General features: G+C 39.9%; 1 protein-coding gene across 1 annotated transcript in view; it reads right to left on the bottom strand.

The window, feature by feature from the left end:
* Positions 1 to 15,537, bottom strand: part of plxna4 (plexin A4) — a 320,040-nt gene extending 304,503 nt beyond the window's left edge. The window contains exon 1 of the mRNA XM_053508461.1: positions 15,245 to 15,537. The gene's annotated coding sequence lies outside the window, so the exon portion shown is untranslated. The remainder of the gene's footprint in view (positions 1 to 15,244) is intronic.
* Between the last annotated feature and the right edge of the window lie 1,565 nt (positions 15,538 to 17,102).

Raw genomic sequence — 17,102 nt, 5'->3', positions numbered from 1 at the left:
TGCACCTGTCTCTCCTGGTTTCACCTGCGCCGGATTACATAATGCCTCCTCCTCTCCGCGGCTCTGCTCTGTCCTCTCGCGCATAAACTCTGCTCTCGCAGGAACGACTCTCTAAATTCGAGTGTGCTTAAATCACGGGGAAAAATACGCTCTTCCCGACACGCTCACACGTGTGATCCATGACTTTCATCAGGCTTCCATGCAAGAAGAAGGAGGAGGTGAATAAGGGATAGGAGAGAGAGAGAGACAGACAGATAGAGAGAGAGAGGGGGGGGGGGAGTGAGAGTTGATTTCTAAGCGAGACCGACGCTCCTTTCTCGAAGCAATACGCAGCCTCGTCAGCACCAGGGAAGCAGACAATAAATCAGACGTCATAAAGGGCCATTTCACACACACACACAGAGCAGTTTATTCCTCAAGTTTAATACAGCGCTGATTTGTCGAGGAGATGCCTAGAGAAATACCAAAGCTATCAGGCTAAATATCAAACCTTAGGGAAGGTTATCTCAGACACCTGAGCTGGCAAAGGTTTAGAAAGAATGATGCATAAAATTAATGCAAAAAACAAATGTACAGTGAGTTAATTAGCTTGCTATGTGTGTTAATACTACTGTGGCTGTCAGTCGATTAAAGATTTTAATGTAATTAATCACAATCGTATACGATTAATCACAATTTTAAAACTTGTATTATAAACGTGCGATGTTGGAATAAAGAAATGCATGAGAGGAAACAGATTATGCAGGTTTATAATATCTCAAACATTAACATGGAGTGCAATGCATGCAGATTCTGGGTAGGACGGGGTGTGGCAACCCGCCGGGTCTTAGGCTGAGGAAAGAGCACTGATTGGCTCGCATTGCACACATCGTGAAGGATCTAACCAATCATGGATGAAACGGAATTCCTGTAACCAATCATAACACAGAAGGCGGGATTTCCCGAAGAGAAATAAAGGAAGCCTAACCAAATCTCAACGTAGCTACACTGTGGAACCCGGAGGTGACCGAGTCCCATATTAATAAATATTTATTTATTTATTCCCATTTGTGTCTGAGTTTTGTCTCAAACTTGCGTGTTCCCGATTCAGAAATGATCATCTGTCATCCACTCAGGAGAATCAGTTCTAATTTATAGACGGTGTAGGTTTATCTTTAAGCAAACACACACATCAATGTCAGTAAGGAGCAGTTTGTCTTTCTTTCTTCTTTAAGCACTTGGGATAAGAAAGCTACTGATTTGCCCAGGATTTATTTCCTGATAATTGTTGCTTTATAAGAGAGAGAGCGAGAGAGAGAGAGAGAGAGAGAGAGAGAGAGTGTGTGTGTGTGGGAAAGTGAGAGAGAGAGAGAGAGATTATGTTGCTGCATTAATCTGATGGTCTTATCTTTGTCCTTTCTATCAACCTTTGAAATCTTAAACTCATCAAACCAAGCTTACACACACACACACACACACACACACACGGAGTGGTAGATCTGGGTCGTCACTGTCTGACACTATATTATGAGGAATCTTGGATTAAGTATTTTCTTGTACAAATCCCTCAGCAGGATTAGGGCCGTGATGTAAAAGGCTTTAAACATCGTAAAAGTAATAAAGCTTCGTCCTGGACTCGGGACAATCTGCAGAGAAAATCCTTTTTATTCTGAACTTATAAGATTAATCCACACCTAGTGTAACAGCCCGGTCTACTCAAACACCAACCCTTCAACCACATGACACAATAATATCATTCCAGCAAAAAAATAAATGCAGTTTTTCTAGAGCGAAATCTGTCTGTCTGTCTGTGTGTCTGTGTGTCTGTCTGTCTGTCTAGGAGTCTGTCTGTCTGTCTGTCTAGGAGTCTGTCTGTCTATCTGTCTAGGAGTCTGTCTGTCTATCTGTCTGTCTGTCTGTCTATCTGTCTAGGAGTCTGTCTGTCTGTCTGTCTGTCTGTCTGTCTGTGTGTCTGTCTGTCTGTCTAGGAGTCTGTCTGTCTGTCTGTCTAGGAGTCTGTCTGTCTATCTGTCTAGGAGTCTGTCTGTCTATCTGTCTGTCTGTCTGTCTATCTGTCTAGGAGTCTGTCTGTCTGTCTGTCTAGGAGTCTGTCTGTCTGTCTGTCTGTCTATGTATCTAAACCAAAGGTTCTATGAAACAATGATTATCATTTTAATAGCTAAAGTAAAACAAATTTATTTCAGATCTATTTTTGCTATCTATCTATCTATCCATCTATCTATCTATCTATCTATCTATTTATCTATCTATCTATCTATCTGTTTTTTTCATATTTATCAGACTCTAATGATTGAGATAATCAAACAAATTAAAATATTACACAAAGATAACCAGAGTAAATACAAAATGCAGTCTTTAAATGATAATTTCAGTTATTAAGGGACAAAAGCTGTCCAAACCCACCTGTCCCTATGTGAAAAAGTAATTGCCCCCTTCCCAAATCATAAGTGAACTGTGATTTTTGGAAAGCTGATTTAATTTCCACTGGCCACACCCAGGCCTGATTACTGCCAGACCTGTTCAATCAAGAAATCACTTCCACAGAACCTGAGTGAAGCTCGCCAAAAGATCTAAAGAAATTTAAAAACAAATAAGAAACAAAGTAACTGACATGTATCAGTCTGGACAGGGTTAACAAGCTATTCCTAAGGCTCTGGGACTCCACAAATAGTCCACAAATAGATAAAACTTGCAACAGTGGTGAATCTTCATGACTCCACGAGCAGAACAACGACTCATCCAGGATCTCATAATAGAACCCAGAACCCTGATCTAAAGAACGTCTTAAAAACAGTCTTCTAAATGCTTTGTAGCAGACATTATTTTTACAGTATTTTTAAGATTGTGGTTTTAATACTAGACTTTTTCCAGACTTTTCCAGATTTAGCCCTTTATAAATCCTATTCGCGCATTATTAAACCTCTTATGGTACGGAGTCAGATATGAGCTAATAAGTTACTGTGCACTTAAACACCCCTCAAATACACCCCGTCACACACACACACACCCATCAAACACACACCCCTTAAAGGCACACCTGTCAAACACACACTCGTCAAACACACCCCCCTCACACACACCAGGCTCTCAGGTTTAATAATGAGCGATTATTCCTAAAGTCGTAGCCGTTTCTACTCTTGATTGTTCCATCAAATCAAACCTGCAGCTACGGTTAATGACGACTTCACAGCTGAAAGCTCTCAGAAACCCAGATCATTTAGCGCGGGGTTAAAACAGGTGTGTGTGTGTGTGTGTGTGTGTCCTGCTCGTGTGCCGCAATAATGAGAGATGGGAAATCTATTTTCCGCAAGAGTAAGTAAATGGCCAAATCGCGGCGCTTCATCATCATCATCGTGTCCTAATAGCTCTCTGAATTTAGCAGCAGGAGATGAGGAGCGGAAGGACACGCATGGACGACTGACATTTGTGTCGTGTGTCACTGTGTTAAACACTGACCGGCTAATCATAACACAAACACGTACAGCGTATTCTGTTTCTCGACGCTAACGCGAATGAGTGGACACAGTATGGAATTATATCTGCTAAGAATTTACAATCGTAACTATAACCTATAAATATGGGATCCACTTTAAATCAAATTTCTCTGAGAGCAAAACTGCATGCATAATTAAATCCACACGCTGCTAAAAAGATCTGATTTGAAACCAACATTCAAGCCTGCAATTAAGTGCAAATGTTTATGTACGCTTAGAATGAATTAAAGAAGACAAGCACATTTGCTTTCTAGCATTTAGTGTGTTTTACAGATTATACTTCATTATCGCGAGCAACAAAATGGGCCCTTAGTATACTGTATACTACGATATTAATTTATAACAAATAAATACATATGTGATGTAAATACAGTCTAAGACTTGTACATGAGGTCTAGAGAGAAGATCTAAAAAAGATTTTTTAAACTATTTTCTGGTGATAGTTTTACTTTATAATTATTTTTTTATTTATTTTAATATTTTAATATTTATTTTACAATAATTATCTTATTATAATAGAAATGATTTTATATTATAATAAGAATATTATAAAAATACTTTGTTATATTTTTTAAATATTTGAGTACATAAAATAAATAAAATATATAACAATAAAATGAAAATAATAAAAAAATATATATATTAAAAACATTTATTGTAATTGTAAACAACTGTAAACACAATTCAATTTTCTTGTTTTATTTTATATTAAAAAAAAACTTTTGCAGTTTTATACTTAATATATATACAACTTTTTATAAATTTCAGAAATTATTGGTCTAACATTTTTTATTATTATTATTTGCATATGCAAATTTTAATATTTTTTTTATAAAAAATTAGCTTTTAGCTTTTAAATAAAGCTAAGTCAACTTAGCTCTACTTGAAAGTTGTACATACTGTATGAGGGCACAAACTTTTACAGTTCCAAGATTATGATGTTTTTTTGAAATATTCCTTTTTGCTGACTCAGCGTTATGTTTCAGATTTATAAGTTTGCAGTTTGCAGCTTCTTGGCATTTTGCAATGGGGTCACAAACTTTTGCACCCAAGAGTATGCAATTAATGCAGTTTTTTTTTTTTTTTTTAGAATGTCATTAAAAGAGGAGCCAAGCTTGGTTTTTACAAACAGATTCAGATAAATGACAAATTACTCCCTCACCTTTAACCAGTGGGGGCAAGAAGAGTAAAGGAAATGCAGGAAATATAGTTTTCCAAAGGTCACAACACTACTAGCACTCAGGGAAGAAAAAAAAACTCATCCGGGTATCAGAAGGACAGGTGATTAAACAAATAGGAGTGTTAAGTGAGCAGCACCCTAAAGGTCACTAGCGAGTCATTATCTAGAGCCGGAATGTCAGAATGAAAACGCAACAGAGAATAAATACAGCTCTATGACCTGTGTGATTATATTAATATGTTTATGACTGAATTGAAAACCTGTAATTGCACTCAATATCCATAACACACCTTCACCACTGTGGCATTTAACTTGTGGCACAGAGCATAATTATGTACGATTTTCTTCCAAACCATCATTCATAGGGCTTTATAACACTTGTATAAGCAGAACATAAATATATATATATATAAAAAAAAGCACATTTCAACAGGGTGCCAGCTGTCATAAAAATACTTCTGTCAGTTTTAATACTAAGTCGTCAAAGAGATATAACTCAACACCTTAAGCGAAATATCTTCCAGGCATGTTTCAGGCTGACTTAAGGATGTTATAACAACTAGCTTTGTACCTTAATGCATGTCTTTTATGTAGGTCACATAACACTCATTTAGTTTATATATATATATATATATATATATATATATATATATATATATATATTGTCATATAAGCGACTTATAAGCAGAAACAAAGGGATGCACATGACTATTTGCCTTTTTATTAATTCTTACGAAAGGCTTCTAACACTTGTCGACTTGACACAAATTGATAAAATCATAACAAAAGTCCTACTGAAATCAGCTGAAATGTTTTAACATGTGCTTATTGCTAGTTTATACAATACCAGTTATCATAAATGACTCATGTAGATGATATGAAGTGTTATAAACACTACCCTTAAGTACAGCGTTATTGCATTTAAAACTAATAGATATGTCATATGTAACATAAAGTCAAACGGATGGCTCTTTGTTTAAGTTTGTGTTCATTCAGGTTTGTGCCAGTTGTCACAAATGACTTATGTAGATGCTAAGAAGTGCTATAAACACTATGAACAAGTATTACCTACAATATTAATGCAGAACTTAAACACACAGCATGTAAGAATAACTGTACTGGTAACACTTTGTCTAAAAGTAGTGTTTATTCTGGTTTATTACTAGTCAGTCATTAATGACCTACAGTATGTAGGTGTTATGAAGCGTTATAAATACCATCCCCAGGTAATGTATTAACCATTAATACGTATTATTACATTCTGAACTAATGGAAACTAATGCTAACACGTATAGCGAACACGTTACTTAAGGGTAGTGTTTATGTTTATACCAGGTGTCATGAACGGCCTACATTATGATGTTATGACCTATGTAGATGTTATAGACGTTTAATGGAGTAATGCATTACTAACAATTGAATTTGTTTAGAAAATAATACATTTATAAGTAATACATATGTAACAACATTAACAAGTATACTGTAGCGTCCCTGCAGGTTTATGCCAGTTGACAGGACGGACTTTTGTAGGTGTCATGAAGTGTTATAAACACAGTCCCTAATTGAAATGTTAACCATAATTATTACTCTTAATCCATTTAAAACTAATACGAACCCTAGACCTTTTTGTAAGGGTAATGATTATATGGGTTTATGACAGTTGTCATGAATGACCTATGTAGGTGTTATGAAGTGTTAAAAAAACTTTCCTGTAGTATTACTAATAATTGTATGTATTAAAAACAAAGCATTACCCATAATTGTTATTGTTGCTGCATGCATATTAGTTGTAAGTATAATACGTTATGAATGTATACCGGCAACTTGAAGAGTTATAATGCTACATAAGGGGTTTTACTTTTACAATTGTTATTTTTTTAAGATCATAATGATGCACTGCACAGCCCAAGCTTGAGCGAAACTGCCAGAAACTTCCCGAGGCGTACAGTTAGGGTTAGAGCAGGGTTAGAGCTGACAGACAGAACACAGTGGAGTCTTCGACAAGACCTGACCATGTGTGTTATGATGCAACGACTTGTCCTGGTAATACATCCTGCCAGCATTAATCCCAGCTGTGTGTACATGTATGCAGTAATTTCTTTCACCACCTCAGCACTCGAACATGCCAAGTACTTGCACTGACGCTTGCATGTCAGCTGGGTCGTTAATACAACTCAGATACAGATCCACGCTGGAAAAGCAGGAGGTCGGATCGGATGGCTTCACGCCGTCACAATTTCCTCAGGCAGAAGTCTCTTTGGCTGAGCGCCAGCTCTCTCCTCCACCTCCTCCTCCGGGAGCATGGGAGGGGGGAAAAAAAAGATAGCGCTCCATTCTCTTTCCTATTTAACTTCATCCCTCGGTCTGTTTGTCAGGGCCCGGTGGTGTAAACAGAGAAGGCTGTTTTCCAAAAGGGAATGTGGAGTTCTTGTAGGGCAGTGGATAACGCAAACATAATCCTTTTCTATCTTTCTGTCCGTCCTTCCACCCTCCCTCCTTTCCTCCTCTCCTTCTCTTCCACTACGGTTTGCTATGTGATTCAATTTTATTTCCTACACACATTCACCTGATCGCATTTCGCTCTTCAACCGAGCCAATCCTGCCCCGAGGCTCTCCAGCGGAGGGGTTGGCGAGGGCTCTGGGAAAGATCACACCTTCGTCCTCGGGGACGTGGAATGGAAACAAGTGCAGACAAACTCTAGCTTACTGCTTGACATTCGCATTGAAACCTGAGAAACGAGGTTTAGAGGCATTTATTTTTAGATTTGGCAAATGTGATTATTTGATTCAAAGTGAATCAAGTGCAGAGAGAGAGAAAAAAAATGAAAGCGTATACAGAGTTTAATAACCACTTTTTCCTGGTCGGGGTTACGGTGTGTCTCCTGGGAATACTAGGAGCAAAGGCAGGACTGCACCCTGGGTGTTACCATAAAAACGCTCCTTCACACCAAGGACCGATTTTCAATCGTCAACCCGAGGAAGCCAAACTCGACCTTCCTTTGAAACTGATAACAAATGGACATGTTTCAAAGTGTAATCCGCATGAAGGTTGCTCAGGAGTTACAGCTTCTGGCTTCTTAAATGTAAATAGGGTGTAAATTGGAGCCGTTTGAAAGGGAACCCCCTTCCTTGATGGATCATTCAAGCCTGAACATTTAACGGTGGATTTCAATCAGTTTGACGACAGCCTAACCTCGCTCTCGTTCAGGTGCGCCTTGCAAAATGACAGCAGCCTGTGATGCGTGTCCAATGGGAGCTCGAAAGAGTGAAAAAGGCTCTTATCTGGAAGCCAGTGTGAGGATTCAACACGTCTGCCGTATGCGGCAATATGACAGCTGTGATTATCTTAGTACACGGCTGCTGAAACTGCAGCGGATCACTGGCGTAGGTATGATACCGCTCGGTATAACTGACTGAACAAGACTGATGTGTTTTTTTGCCCACGTCGGAGACAACATGTGAAAGCATGTTGTCTGGCAGTAAGGGGTGGCACTTATGTTCATAATTTTGGTCCAATTATACCAGGGTGATATAAACGGTTGTCACAGGCAATACCTCATTTGCAGCGGCTAAAAACATAATCTGCTGCTGCCTATTGGGTGAGTGTGTGTGTGTGTGTGTGGGGGGGGGGGTCATTTGGACGGGTTAATGGCACTAACAAGCATAGTATCCATAGAAACACCTTGCAATCTTCTGCTTGAAGATTTCAAAAAAGGATTTTATTGTGTAAAGCACACACACACACACACTTGGTACCAGCTATTGAAATCTGGCAACAATGTATGTTGATAATCCCTTAATACTCCCTTAATATCCCTAATGTGTGGTAACATGTACTACCCCTTCCCCTGTTTCACTCCCCCTCCTAACGTGCTGTTTCAGTGTCTATGTAAATGAGCTACCCCTGAGCCACGCCCATCCAGAATGCAGCAAATCTAAGAGGCTCTTCTTCTATGATGTCACATTAGGGAGGGAACTCTCATTGGCTTGTTTAAGCCCAAAAAAGAAAACAGACGATATTTATTCTAATGTTTTTTTTTTTTTTTTTTTTGTACACACACTGGAGATGTATCTAAATGTCCAAAAAATTTATTGCTCGAAATTTAATTTTGCATATTAGGTGCTCTTTAAATAAGGCATCCAGCACCTTTATACAGCATGTTTACCTTCAGAGATCAAAGTAGAACTAATTAAAAAATAAATTAATTTAAAAAAGATTTAAAGAACCTTTAACCGGTGAAGACACTCGTCACTGAGGAACACTTTGCTTCAGTGTGCATGCCTGTATCTCTACAAAGTGAAGAAGAAATGTCATTTTATTTTGAAATCCAATTCCAGTGAGGCACAGTGCTGCAGCAGATCCCCGCTCCCAGGTTCCCAGTGTACTCCCTCGACCCAATCTGTGTCAAATTTCACATTTTCTCTGTGTGTCCGTCTGAATTTCCGTCTGACTTTTTCTTGTTTCCTCTCACCTCACCTCACCTCACCAGTATATACTACACTAAATCACCGCAGGTCTGAGAGCTTTCCCATCTCGCGCTCCCGGAATTGGCTCTGGATTTAAACATGACGCATAAAGCGTTTACTAGAGACGAATAAAATGCACTTTCACCCTTGTGTATGTCTTTCAGTCTCGCGCTCATCACATGATCACATTTCCCTCCAGTACTAAAAACAGAGAAAGTTAATTTATTACTTGTCATGCACGGATCAGGTGCGACAAACGTCAAAGCCGGCGCTCTGGGATGTTTATTCCAAGTGTGATTTTCTGGGTTTTTATCAGCACGAGGATCAGAGAGGCTGTACAGAACACTGTCGCAGAAAGAAAGGGAAGAGGACGACGTCCAGAGTAATAATAATAATAATATAAGGTTCGGGCGATAACACAATGTATTCATGAGATGCATCTTCTGTGTTATTGTTATGAAAATAAAGCAGCGATGAGATCCTGGATACAACCACTGAATACTGTGCACACTCACCTCATACATGCATACACACACAAAGGACTACCAGATGACGACCTGGCGCTATCCCGGCTAAACACAACTGTCCTAAAGGATTTAACAGTATACACACTTTACTGAGACACACAGAGGCTTACATGCTTTATAAAGTGAACAGGACAGTGTTTCATGAGACAAGGTCCAAGCTAGTGTAAACAGAAAATGTGTGGAACTAGGCAAAACTCACACACACACACACACACACACACACACACACACACACACACACACAATCTATTGGAAAAGCCTTGTCGCCTTGTCCTGTTGTAGCAACATCATCATAACAACTGCACTAGAAACAGTTTCAACTGACATACTACACACACACACACACACACACACACACACACACACACACTTTTCACTAGCGGTATAGAGAGAGACAATGTAGGAAACAGCAATCTACTGTACTCATCAAGCTTGCATCCACATACGACATGCTGACTGCTCCAAAATTATAGGCACCCCTTGATAAAACACTGACTATATAAAAGAAACCGAACATTTAAGGAACCTGAAGAACATTTATTCTAAAGGGAAAAAAAACCTAACCCACACTAACTGTTACATAAAGGGTGATGGGATTGAAGAATCCGTAGCAGAGAAACTCTGCAGAGCCTCCATGTTTGCAGAATGGTTTATGTCAGAGATATGGGACAGATGTGTCAAAAGTCTGACTCTGTGGTGAGAGTGAGGGCGAAAGTTTTAAATAGTTTGTTTTTTTTAGCAACTTTAATAAAACCAAATGTGAGTTGTTTTTATCATGGATAAAACATAAGACTTTTAATCATCATCTCACCCTCAGATTTATTGTCATACTCAATGTAGTAAAACTATTACTAAGAATAATTACAAAGTTTAAGTCACGCCATGTAAGGAATGTTAGTTGTACTGGCTTTCTTTACAGGGACATATCATTCTAAATTTTGACTAAACAATTTGATTGAAACAAACAAATTATCTAGGCTAACAGTAAATAAATGGCACAAATGATCTCATTAAGTGGAAGCTTGCAAATTTGTATTTTTCACCGCAAATGTAGTAAAAAAAAGGTTAACAAACACTTAAATTATTGGGAAACTCTACATAAATTCCCAACCATGCTTATATTCATAAGACCCAGAGATGGGAATCGAACCCTCGACCGTGGAGATGCAAGGCCACAGTGCTAAACACTACGCCACCAGACTGAGTATCTCATTGTACCACAGAGCAGGGCTACAGTTTGAGAGACTTTTCTTTAGAAATGTGAGATTGATACTCAGAAACAAATCAATACCCTACAGTGTTGAATTGACATCCTAAATAAACTATGAACTAAAAGGGGGGAAAATCAACACTCTGGGTGTTAATTTGTCACGGGGAATTTGCTGTGTATATTTTTTGTTTTACTGACCCTTCCTGGTCTGATTAGTAAAATGATGACTGTTCTGGCACCTCGGTGATGGAGTGATGTCTCCAGATGTTTGTACAAGCTGAGTCTCTACCAGTCTTTAAACGACGACTAAAGACCTATCTGTTTCTTCAATATTTGGGTCAACGCCCCCCCCCAAAGGAAAAAACCCTACCCAACTGATGGTACTTAGTTGGTAACCCAGTAACCCAGTGCATGGATCTATCCAATTACGGAAACTACCAAACACATTTGTAAGTTGCTCCGGATAAGCGCGTCTGCCAAATGCCTAAATGTAAATGATTATACAAATAGAAATGATAAAATAGAATCTCAGTGTCTATAAAGCTTAACCACATCAGATTATATGAAAGGTTTGACTGCAGAACCAGATAAATCCATTCTAGCAGAAAAAATATGATGCAAAAAGTATTTAAAGCAGATAATATTTTGTGCTTGCTTTCTTCAAGTTACAAAGGAGTTCAAAGCACAAATACCTAAATAGTATGTCAATTTTGTTCTGGGTTATATCAGTCCAAATTTTGCGTGATTTATTTATCTCTTGATGCTATAAATTCATCTCTTGCACTTTGTTCCATTGGTTAAAGCAGACTGCAGGTTTGTTTATGGTCATGTAAACATACAATTTAGTTGCAATGTTATTTAAGTTTAAATAAGAATATCACAAACCCAATTATTGTGTTATGTATTGAGTGACTGGCAGAAATTTGAAACAAGGAAAAAAACAGCGGCTTGGGTTCGGGCGGGATTTGAACCCAGGCCTTCTGCATGGCAGACGAGAAACCTACCACTGAACCAAGAGACCAAGAGAACCGTGAGACTTTATCACAGAAGTCCATGACTGCTGGGGAAACTGCAGCAGCAAATTTCCTTTTTAACGGCTTCAACATTCTCCAAAAGGATCATGGAACACATTCACTTTGTTCACAGTAGCGTAGTAGTATTTTGTCCAGTTGATGAATTTGCCTGGCTGATCACATGACATAGCACTCTTTATGGATGTTTTGCATTTTATGATGAAATGAGTTAATAAACTGCCAAGTTTAAAGCTTAAAGAAAGATACTGTATGTAACATTTTTTTGTACTACTTTTATAGATAGTGTTTTCTGCCTAAGAAAAATAACTTTCCAGAATGAGTGAAAGCTGAAAATGAAAACGGCATTTACTGTGTTTTTTTTTGCAGTCAAATCCTTCATATTCTTCATATTGCTTACTGCCATATACTAATCACTAATGGTTACCCATTTAAAAAGAAGCTTTTATCACCGTTCCATCATGTCAGTGGCTTATCTGGGTCTTTCTAAGCTACTCTGTAAGCTCTCTAGACCTTTAGACTTTGGTCAATTACTTCTTGTGTATATATAATACTCTGGCACCATTGACTAATCACACACACATATACACGCACACACACACACAGACCAAAATTACCTTTTCAAAATGTCCAAACCTTTAGCAAGGCTGTGCTTTCTGAAAACAGACCATCATCGTGAAACACTTTAAGACCGGTAAGCTGAAGGCTCTGTGTGTGTGTGTGTGTCAGGTGCCTGGAGTCTGAATAGAGAGTGTTAGCCAGACACGTCATTAAACACCGAAGGCTAATGCTGTAATGATTAGCTTTTTGAGAGTCAGTCATAGGCTTCATGATCAGGGTACAGATGCATGAGCACATTTGTGCATGGATTAGGCCAGGGCATGTCCAATCATAAAATCTGCCTCTCTCTCTCTCTCTCTCTCTCTCTCTCTCACACACACACACACGAAAAGCAGAAGCTTTCTCTCAAGTCTCTCTCAATCACACACACACACACTCTTGCACACTCTCTTATACACACACTGCATGCCCAGTAGCACAATCTCAGGACCAATTACTTCACTTGCAATGTCAACACCAGACATTTCATTTAACAATGTGTTTAAAGTGACTAGGAGTGAGCAGTCGAGCCAGTTCCAGTCACCCAAACCAGAGTGCAGTTCAGTACCTGTACAAGTCAAACCCCAAATCCATGCACATGCAGTAGGGCGATTCTCCATCCTGAACACAGGGTCAGGAAAACTGGAAGGAATAAATGCTGCAAAACTGAATCGGCACCGGGCGTACAGTAATCAGGTCTATAAATACAGTACATGGCGAGTCTGCGAGCTTTATAGAGCTTTTCTACATCATAACCAGACGTATGACTCAGAGAGAAAACTACCGCATCGATTTAATCGTGAAATATATATTTAATAAGCAGGCTGATTGATGGAGACGTGCTTCCCATTGTGGTCTAGTATTTATTTTATATACATCTTAGGTATAGATGATGTAAAGACAAAAAAAAGTAGATACTTATCAAATACTTATCATAAATAAAAGATGATTTCTTTGTCACTCAGGAAAAGGAGACAGAAATCCTGCAGAACTATAAATGTAATTCTGATATAAACATGTGAGCTGATCGTGTACAAATTGATCCGACAGTGCGAATCGATTCATTTTGGAAAAAAAAGAATCGATTCCCTGAGAGATTCGATCGCAGAGTTGACGAGCATCAGTGGCGGCTGCATCCCAAATCTAAAACCAAAAACTACTGTGGCTTACTAAAGAGTGCGTGGGAAAAGTACGCCACCTTTGGGGACTGGAGAATGGAGAGGCTCTGAGCCTGTGAGACAGAAGGACAAAGAGACAGACAGAGAGACAGACAGACAGACAGACAGAGAGACAGACAGACAGAGAGACAGATAGATAGATATAGTAAACGTGAAGCAGTGTGCGCACACACACACACACACACACAGTATGCGTAATTACGCACAATGCCCCATAATTAAACGCGGCGCATAACAGCCATACGCACTTTCATTGGCTCACATCCCATGCAAGAAGCGTGTCTGTTAAATTCATAACCTCTACCCAAACTCTGCACCAACCCTGTCCAAACTCCTGCCTCTTTGCTCTTGTTCTGCTTCTTTGCCCTGGTTACATCAGCCCTCACAGCACACCCTGCATGACTTTTATAACTTCCCAAACAACTCCCGACTCGAACCGGTAACCTTTTATGAAAACGTGCACGTGCTGTGAGCGCTCTAAAGCCTCAGTCCGTCCAGCGCCGCTGCGCACTAAACATTCACACACAAGTAAGTGCAGGATTAAATCAACACTCCTACTGGAGTTACTTCAGCACTGCGGGCGTTTAGTCCGCGATGGGCTCTTTTATCAGTATTATTATGATTATCAGTATTATTATTATTATTATTATTATTATTATCAGTATTATTATGATTATTATGCTTTGTTTTTGCTTTGCTGTGGAAAGCTGCAGCACATTGCGCTCGGAGTGCTGTAACCCCGCAAAGCGCGTCTGTAGTGTACAGCGCATGGGTTTGATAAATAAATAAATAAATAAATAAATAAATAAATAAATATGAATGCATGAATGAATGAAGGCATTTTTTAAAGCCTTAACTACTCCACAGTGACATCCATCATCACTTGGATCCAGAATGGATTGTGTTAATCATGAGCCGGTGAGAGAACACGGACTGAGCCGGACTGATGAGTGTCTCATAGACCAACTTCTTCCGCAGGAGAATTCCGCGTGAACGATGCTGAGAGTGAGAGTGAGAGTGTTCCCGGTTGCGCGGTGAGGATGAAGAGCAGTCCTGCCTCTCGGAAATGCCGCATCGGTGCTACAAACGTGCGGACCATCTCACCATCATCATCATCATCATCCTCGTACGGTTCTAATACAGAAGGGCTTCCACTGGAGAGAAACATTGCGAATTCACTGAACTCGAGGAAAGCGCGTTTTCTCCCCCCCCCGTTTCCCACGCATGATGATGATGATGATGATTTCACATTAAGATCAGCAACATTCCGCGCATGAAGCATGCCTATGTGTGTGTGTGTGTGAGAAAGAAAATGTGTGTATCTTCTCTCTCGCTCCGTGTGTGTGTGTGTGTGTGTGTGTGTGTCAGGGCGCGGATGGTGCAGTGCTCTCCCGCAGAGCTCCCGCATGCACAGCCAGCCGCACAGGTGGAAAAAAATATATATGTACACACACACACCGAAATAACTCACCTGCGCCAAAAGCAAAAGCGCACAGAGATGATGATGATCTGTGTGTGAGAGAGTGTGTGTCAGTGTGTGTATCCTTGTTGGCTTACCTGTGCTGCGGGTTTGGACTCCACCAGCACCAAGCACTAGTACCTCGGCCGCCGCCGCAGCACGCTGCGGATAGACAGAGATACAGAGAGAGAGAGAGGGAGAGAGGGAGAGATGCAGCGCAAACTCCTCCACTTCACACTTTGTGTTTTTTTTTTAGAGACTCAGGATCTGATGATGAATGCAAAAAAAAAGGCAATTCCACACGGAATGATGCACACAAGAAAAAAATCACAATCCCAGTCGGTTTATATATAAATGTATATCTATATCTATAAATATTCCCGCAGCAACTTTTCCGCCTTCCCTAAGCCGCCGCACTCTTCACGCGCAGGTCCGTGCACGCTTCAGGGGAATGGCCGCGTCCGCGTGCGGAAACTCCGACGTGTCTCTGTCTCTCTCCTCGTCTCTGAGCTCCACAGGAAACACGCACGCATTAACACGCACACGAACACGCACACGCGCGGTGCAGTGCTCGCGCAGATCCGAAGAGAGAGAGAGGGGGGAGAGAGAGCGCGTGCGTCTGTTCCAGAGTTTGCCGCTTGCCTGCCGACTCCAAAGTGACCGGCGACTGACTGCTCTCTGCTCAAACACCCTCCTCCTCCTCCTCGCCGTGTGTGTGTGTGTGTGTGTGCGCGCGCGTGCCTGCGCGACGCCGCTGATTGGCCTAATTGTAGAAGACCTGAGCGCGCTCGTAAGACCGCATATACTGTATACACACGCGCGCGCGCACACGCACACACACACACACACATCGGTAGCGTCCGTGAACCCGCAACCCGGCTTCTAACACACGGGGGGGGGGGGGGGGGGGATACCGGGGAACGGGATGAGTTTAGTGTCAAGAGAGGAAGATTTAAAAAGAGAGAGAGAGACAGAGAAAAGTGTGTGTGTGTGTGTGTGTGAGAGAGAGAGAGAGAGAGAGAGCGATCAGGTGGAGAACTATAGACGTGTTTATGACGTGTGCAGGATTAGCTCGGAAAATATAGGCACAATAATTTAATTTCTCAGATCATCTGTCTGTAGTCTTCATCATCAGCATCATCATCATCATCATCATTTTCATTATCATCATCATCAGCAATATTATTATTATCATTACATCATTATCATAATAATCTTCATATCATCTTCGTCGTTATCATCAATATTATCCTCATCATCTTCATCATCGTCATCATCATTATCATCATGATTTTTTTATCATTATCACCATTGTTATTATCATCATCATCACATCATCATCATTGGGATTATTATGATTATCATCATCGCCATTATCATAATCGTCATCACCATCATCATATATCATTTTCCTCCTCATCATCATCGTCATTATCATCATCATTATATCGTCATCGCTAAATATTATCATTATTATCATCATCAGTATTACCATCATCATCATCTTCTTCTTCTTCTTCATCATCATCATCATTATCTTCCTCATTATCAGCATCTTCATCATCATATATCATTGTCATCATCATCTTAATTATTATTATTAACATATCAATAACATATTAATATCATTAATAGTATCATCACCGTCATCATTATCATCCTCATTATCATCATCTTCTTCATTATCAGGATCATCATCATCATTTTAATTATCACTATTGTCATCATCTTGGTGCTGCAATAAATTTGTTTGTTTGTTTGTTTGTATGGCTACTCACTCACTCACTTACCCACTCGCTCCCAGTCAGAGTTCCAATTGATCCAATGTCTTTCCCAGGAACACTGAGAAAGTAATGAGGCAGGAACACATCCTAGAGGAAACACCAGTTCATCTTAGGACACCATGCACACACACACACACGCGCACACACACACACACACACACACACACACACA

The sequence above is a fragment of the Clarias gariepinus genome, chromosome 12 (assembly GCF_024256425.1).
Source record: "Clarias gariepinus isolate MV-2021 ecotype Netherlands chromosome 12, CGAR_prim_01v2, whole genome shotgun sequence".
In the NCBI taxonomy this organism is placed as follows: domain Eukaryota; kingdom Metazoa; phylum Chordata; class Actinopteri; order Siluriformes; family Clariidae; genus Clarias; species Clarias gariepinus.
The sequence above is the reverse complement of the archived record's forward strand: the minus strand, read 5'-3'. Positions and strand labels throughout refer to the sequence as shown.